At 46.6% G+C, this 7,895-nt stretch overlaps 1 pseudogene; it reads left to right on the top strand.

The window, feature by feature from the left end:
• The first annotated feature begins 5,181 nt into the window (after positions 1–5,181).
• LOC126427448 (5S ribosomal RNA) lies at positions 5,182–5,299 on the top strand (annotated as a pseudogene).
• Positions 5,300–7,895: the final 2,596 nt, after the last annotated feature.

The raw sequence follows: 7,895 nt of genomic DNA, 5'->3' as shown, positions 1-7,895 counted from the left end.
TCCCTCCAGCACTACTTCACACATTAGTCGAGTCCGTGCCACTTCGTGTTGCGGTACTTCTGCTTGGCCGTGCGGGATTGGCCGAGCGGTCTAGGGCGCTGCAGTCATTAGTCGAGTCCATGCCACTTCGTGTTGCGGTACTTCTGCTTGGTCGTGCGGGATTGGCCGAGCGGTCTAGGGCGCTGCAGTCATGGACTGTGCGGCTGGTCCCGGCGGAGGTTCGAGTCCTCCCTCGGGTATGGGTGTGTGTGTGTCTGTGTGTGTTTGTCCTTAGGTTACGTAGCGTGTAAGCTTAGGGACTGATGACCTTAGCAGTTGAGTCCCATAAGATTTCACAAACATTTGAACATTTCTGCGTGCTCGCCGGGGCCCTACACGATATTAGGCAGGTGTGCCAGTTTCTTTGGCTCTTCAGTGTTTATGTACCTCAATCATTCGCGTAGAGATGCGATCTTCTCTCATCACTGAATACATCAGAGCACCATTCCAGGCTCCAGTCGACTCTTTCACAACACCAGAGTAACTGTGCTTGCCGGCCAGAAGAGGCAGATATGACCTTTGTGCTGCTGCAAGTAGACGATTCCCAGTGGTCCCTGATGACGCAGCAAACGCAACGTGTGTCCGGGTTCCTGCTCTGGATGATGTTCGGTCGGCCATCGCTGCTCGCAGAATGCGTCGATCCCGGTGTGTGACTTTACTGCGCAGACGTCCAGGGTATGGATTAGAGGTGTGGGAATGTTCCACAGACCACTGTCGAAAGCAGCGACGCATTACTGATACACTGTGCCTAACGCCTGCAACAATCTACCAATACGTCCATCCAGCTTCCCACAGACACGTGCGACCCCGTTCAAATGGCTGAAGCTGTTCGTCAGCAGTACTTACTCGTCGTTGGTGCGTGATTGTACCCTATAATAAATGTTGCAAACACCCTTCAATTCTAAGCATATCCACTGCCTGCAGAGTCAAAAGAGAGGGTGAACAGACAAATCTTCTTCGCGCTTTCTGATCGCCTAACACTAAAACGCCTCAGTATGGACACGTTACACCCAGATGCCACTAAACACAGGCCTTCAGGGGTTATACTTTTTTCCGACACTGTACTTTCCTAGAGAATAGACCTTAAGCGAAAGTTTGTCATGTATAAAAAACACGAAACAAATTAGAACCGCGTCATTCTAGATCTCTATACCTTTGTGCCGAAATAAGCGTCCTACCATTAGAGGAATGCGGAGTTCAGCGAGTGTGCCCGAGTTCACTGCTACTAGCGCCACCTCATCATAGCGCGCCTATGCGTAGCGTACAAAGTTTTGCTCCATAATGTAAGCATTAAATTAAAAATTGAAGTTGCTTTTACAAACTTTGTCAACAGATGCTTTATTAGATTAATTTTTAACCTGTTAAATCATAGAGTGATCAGATGAATATCTATCGCTAAATACATCGATTTAAGAAAAAAACAAGTGGCGCTAAATAATAAAGCTAGGAAGCCAACACTTTGTTAGAATGTGCAAATATGTGTCAAAATCAACTGTTAAAAGTTTGAACTTGATCAGAACAATATTTTGGTCAAAATCGGAGTTCTTAAGAAAAATCGAAGGCGGTAAATATTACGACTTAGAAATATCAAAATTCGTTTGCAGCCTCAGGGGACCCCATTAAGCTACCTCTAATAGTTTTCAAGTAATGTACTGCAAACAAAATTAGGAACAAAAACATTCTTTTCTTGCAGTAGATTAAGTATCAGCTATATTAATCACAGAAATTTCAGTCTACAGTACTTGGTTACATCCATTAAATAATCAACATGCAACAAATTTCAAGACTTTTATGCAAATACCAATCAATACAAAATCCCTTAGAGACGTACACTATCTCAACGAAAGTATCCGGACACATGGCTAAAATAGACTTACAAGTTCGTGGCGCCATCCATCGGTAATTCTGGAATTCAGTATGGTGTTGGCCCACCCTTAGCCCTGATGACAGCTTCCACTATCGCACGCATACGTTCAATCAGGTGCTGGAAGGTGTCTTTGCGAATGGCAGCCCATTGTTCACGGAGTGCTGCACTGAGGAGAGGTATCGACCTCGGTCTGTGAGGCCTGGCAAAAAGTCGGCGTTCCAAAACATCCCGAAGGTGTTCTATAGGATTCAGGTCAGGACTCTGTGCAGGCCAGTCCATTACAAGGATCTTACTGTCGTGTAACCACTCCTACACAGGCCATACATTATGAACAGGTGCTGGACCGTGTTGAAAGATGCAATCGCAATCCCCGAATTGCTCTTCAACAGTGCGAAGCAAGAAGGTCCTTAAAACATAGATGTAGGCCTGTGCTGTGATAGTGCTACGCAAAACAACAAAGGGTTCAAGCCCCCGCCACGAAAAACACGACCACACCATAACACTACCGCCTTCGAATTTTACTGTTGTCACTACACACGCTGGCAGATGACGTCCACCGGGCATTCGCTATACCCACACCCTGCCATCGGGATCGCAACATTGCGTAACATTCGTCACTCCACAGAATGTTTTTCCACTGTTCAATCGTCCAATGTTTACGCTCTTTACACCGAGCGAGGCGTCGTTTCGCATTTACCGGCGTGATGTGTGACTTATGAGCAGCCGCTCGATCTTTAAATCCAAGTTGCCTCACCTTCCACCTAACTGCAGTGGATCCTGATGCAGTTTGGAATTACTGTATGAAGGTCTGGATAGATGTCTGCCTATTACACATTAACATTCTACTGCCGGTAGTCTCTGTCAGTCAACAGACGAGGTCGGCCTGTACGCTTTTGTGCGTACGTGTCCCTTCACGTTTCCACCTCAGTATCACATCGGAAACAGTGGACCTAGGGATGTTTAGGAGTGTGGAAATCTCGCGTACAGACGTATGACACAAGTGACACCCAATCACCTCACGATGTCTATTGACGACTGAGGTCGCTGATATGGGAGTGCCTGGAAGTAGATGGCAGCACAATGCACCTAATATGAATAACGTACGTTTTGGGGGTGTCCGGATACTTTTGATCACACAGTGTCGTTCAGAGGTCATGTTGTTCTGTCAATTCCGTTCTAAAAATTCTCACCATCTGGTGAGAAAGATGTACGAGACAGGCGAAATACCCTCAGACTTCAAGAAGAATATAATAATTCCAATCCCAAAGAAAGCAGGTGTTAGATGTGAAAATTACCGAACTATCAGCTTAATAAGTCACAGCTGCAAAATACTAACACGAATTATTTACAGACGAATGGAAAAACTGGTAGAAGCCAAACTCGGGGAAGATGAGTTTGGATTCCGTAGAAATGTTGGAACACGTGAAGCAATACTGACCTCACGACTTATATTAGAAGAAAGACTAAGGAAAGGCAAACCTACGTTTCTAGCATTTGTAGACTTAGAGAAAGCTTTTGACAACGTTGACTGGAATACTCTCTTTCAAATTCTAAACGTGGCAGAGGTAAAATACAGGGAGCGAAAGGCTATTTACAATTTGTACAGAAACCAGATGGCAGTTATAAGAGTAGAGGGGCATAAAAGGGAAGAAGTGGTTGGGAAGGGAGTGAGACGGGGTTGTAGCCTCTCGCTGATGTTATTCAATCTGTATATTGAGCAAGCAGTAAAGGGAACAAAAGAAAAATGTGGAGTAGGTATTAAAATCCATGGAGAAGAAATAAAAACTTTGAGGTTCGCCGATGACATTGTAATTCTGTCAGTGACAGCAAAGGATATAAGATGAACATCAACAAAAGCAAAACGAGGATAATGGAATGTAGTCGAATTAAGTCGGGTGATGCTCAGGGAATTATATTAGGAAGTGAGACACTTAAAGTAGTAAATGAGTTTTGCTATTTGTGGAGCAAAATAACTGATGATGGTCGAACTAGAGAGGATATAAAATGTAGACTGGCAATAGCAAGGAAAGCGTTTCTGAAGAAGACAAATTTGTTAACATCGAGTATAGATTTAAATGTCAGGAAGTTGTTTCTGAAAGTATTTGTATGGAGTGTAGCCATGTATGGAAGTGAAACATGGACAATAAGTAGTTTGGACAAGAAGAGAATAGAAGCTATCGAGATGTGGTGCTACAGAAGAATGTTGAAGATTAGATGGGTAGATCACGTAACTAATGAGGAGGTATTGAATAGGATTGGGGAGAAGAGAAGTTTGTGGCATAACTTGACTAGAAGAAGGGATCGGTTGGTAGGACATGTTCTGAGGCATCAAGGGATCACAAATTTATCATCGGAGGGCAGCGTGGAGAGTAAAAATCGTAGAGGGAGACCAAGAGATGAATACACTAAGCAGATTCAGAAGGATGTAGGTTACAGTAGGTACTGGAACATGAAGGAGCTTGCATAGGGTAGATTAGCATGGAGAGCTACATCAAACCAGCCTCAGGACTGAAGACCACAACAACAACTGCAAAAAAAGACTGCGCCGTCAGAAATCCATTCCCAGCTATGCGAAATCTACGGAGACAAGGGCATGAGCGTACAACACGTGCGCAAATGGAGCAGAAAGTTCAGGAATGGGCGTACTGACGTTCATGATGGAAACAATCGCAAAAGTGGAGGCAGCGCTGCTGTCAGATCGAAGAGTGACCGATCGTGAGCTCTCCGAAATGATGCCTGATGTCAGCAAACCTCTATTGACAAAAGTTTGACGGAGCATCTAGGATATGCTAAGGTTTGCGCGAGATGGGTGCCAAGATTTTGACCGAAGACCACAAACGTCAACGCGTTGAAGCTGCTCAAGAACTTCTTCAAGATCACGGAACTCATGGTGAGGAATACCTCGACTCCATCGCCACTGGAGACGACAGTTGGGTGCACTACCGCACACCCGAAACCAAAGAACTGTCCAGACAATGGAAGCACCTAGAGTCGCCGAGATCACGATAATTCAAACAAAAGGAAAGTGTTGGCAAAGTGTTGACAACAGTGTTTTGGGACAGGAAGGGGGTACTGTTGTGGGAGTTCTTGCCCACCGGTACAACAACCAACGCTGCCGGGTACTGTGAGACACTGCAAAAATTGCGCTGTGGAATTCAAAACAAGAGGAGGAGTATGCTGTCCAAGGGGGTGTGTTTCCATGAGGATGACCCTCGACCACACACCCCTAAAGCAAACGAGCTCATCGCAAAATTTGGATGGGGTTTTGTCAAACAGGCAACGGCCTTTCCGCAGTGGATACACCGGTTCCCGTGAGATCACCGAAGTTAAGCGCTGTCGGGCGTGGTCGGCACTTGGATGGGTGACCATCCGGGCCGCCATGCGCTGTTGCCATTTTTCGGGGTGCACTCAGCCTCGTGATGCCAACTGAGGAGCTACTCGACCCAATAGTAGCGGCTTCATCACGACCGGGAGAGCGGTGTGTTGACCCCACACCCCTCCTATCCGCGTCCTCCACTGAGGATGACACGGCGCTCGGTTGGTCCTGGTATGCCACTTGTGGCCTGAAGACGGAGTGCTTTTTTTTATTGTCAAACACAGCCCGGACTTAGCCCCAAGTGACTACCATCTCTTCAAAAAATGGTCCAAATGGCTCTGAGCACTATGGGGCTCAACTGCTGTGGTCATCAGTCCCCTAGAACTTAGAAGTACTTAAACCTAACTAACCTAAGGACATCACACACACCCATGCCCGAGGCAGGATTCGAACCTTCGACCGTAGCAGCAGCACAGTTCCGGACTGGTGCGCCTAGAACCGCACGGCCACCGCGGCCGGCTACCATCTCTTCCCTGATATGAAGAAACACCTGGGTGGAACGCATTCCGGCGACATAGAAGAGCGGGATGAAGCGGTTCTCAGGTATCTGCGTCGCTGGGCGGCAGATTTTTTTTGACTCGGGCATTCAAAATCTCCTACACCGCATGCAAAAATGTATTGATCTCAGTGGCGACTATGTAGAAAAATAGGTTACAGTCTGAACTTTCCAAAAATGTACGCATTCATGAAATAAACATGTTTTACACTGTGAAAAGAAACTGGGAACCTTATTTTACGGACACCCCTCGTATATGTGTTCGAGAAAGCGGTTGTTTAGATGCTACTACTTGGGGATGGAGCTAACGACGGCAGACGTTGCCTTCGACCGTCCGCTGAGCTCACATATAAATACGGCCTGTGACAAGACTTGACTTCAGTTCACACCTAGCTACCATACAGTCCGCATCAGTCAAACTCCTGCTTACGCTTGGGTGACTTCACAGACAGACTGCTACAAAATCATGTTTTCAGTAGAAGTCGGCTGTGAACTCGCGAGAAGTGAACACCGTCCTGGATCAGTTACACTTCGCGAAAGTAACAGTTTGTGTGACGGCCGTAACGATACCAAAACAGCGTGCCTAGTAGTGAACTATTTTCCACTCTTACGGCGACCAATTACACATGCAGATGATAAACGGGTATTCATTGGACAAATATATTATACTAGAACTGACATGAGATTACATTTTCACGCAATTTGGGTGCATAGATCCTGAGAAGTCAGTACCCAGAACAACCACCTCTGGCCGCAATAAGGGCCTTGATACGCCTGGGCATTGAGTCAAACAGAGCTTGGATGGCGTGTACAGGTACAGCTACCCATGCAGCTTCATCACGATACCACAGTTCATCACGAGTAGTGACTGGCGCATTGTGACGAACCATTTGCTCGGCCACCATTGACCAGACGTTTTCAATTGATGAGACATCTGGAGAATGTGCTGGCCAGGCAGCAGTAGAACATTTTCTGTATCCAGAAAGGCCCGTACAGGACCAGCTATATGCGGCCGTGCATTATCCTGCTGAAATGTAGGGTTTCGCAGGGATCGAATGAAGGGTGGAGCCACGAGTCGTAACACATCTGAAATGTAACGTCCACTGTTCAAAGTGCCGTCAATGCGAACAAGAGGTGACCGAGACGTGTAACCAATGGCACCCCATACCATCAGGCCGAGTGATACGCCAGTATGGCGATGACGAATACACGCTTCCAATGTGCGTCCACCGCGATGTCGCTAAACACGGATGCGACCATCATGATGCTGTAAACAGAACCTGGACTCATCCGAAAAATGATGTTTTGCATTCGTGCACCCACGTTCGTCGTTTAGTACACCATCGCAGGCACTCCCGTCTGTGATTAAGTGTCAATGGTAACCGCAGCCATGGTCTCCGAGTTGATAGTCCGTGCTGCTGCAAACGTCGTCAAACTGTTCGTGCAGATGGTTGTTGTCTTGGAAACGTCCCCATCTGTTGACTCAGGGATCGAGACGTGGCTGCACGATCCGTTATAGCCACGCAGATAAGATGCCTGTCCTCTCGACTGCTAGTGATACGAGGCCGTTAGGATCCAGCCCGGCGTTCCGTATTACGCTCCTGAACCCATCGATTCCATATTCTGCCAACAGTCATTGGATTCGACCAACGCGAGCAGCAAAGTCGCGATACGATAAACCGCAATCGCGATAGGTTACAATGCGACCTTTATCAAGGTCGAAAACATGATGGTACGAATTTCTCCTCCTTACACGAGGCATCACAAGAACGTTTCACCAGGCAATGCCGGTCAACTGCTGTTTGTGTATGAGAAATCGGTTGGAAACTTTCCTTATGTCAGCACGTTATAGGTGTCGCCACGGGCGCCAACTTTGTGTGAATGATCTGAAAAGCTGATCATTTGCATATCACACCATCTTCTTCGTGTCGGTTAAATTTCGCTTCTGTAGCACGTCATCTTCGTGGTGTAGCAATTTTAATGGCCAGTAGTGTATCTTTGATTATCAGAAGTCGGGGCGAAAGACCATTTAATGGGACCTTACTGTAGAGGTCGCCTCTTCACTGCTCATAGTGCTGTTTATGATGGTAACAAATTATTATTATCAGTACTATTAT

The sequence above is a fragment of the Schistocerca serialis genome, chromosome 11 (assembly GCF_023864345.2).
Source record: "Schistocerca serialis cubense isolate TAMUIC-IGC-003099 chromosome 11, iqSchSeri2.2, whole genome shotgun sequence".
In the NCBI taxonomy this organism is placed as follows: domain Eukaryota; kingdom Metazoa; phylum Arthropoda; class Insecta; order Orthoptera; family Acrididae; genus Schistocerca; species Schistocerca serialis.
Note: the sequence above shows the minus strand (reverse complement) of the source record. Positions and strands in the feature narration are given on the sequence as shown.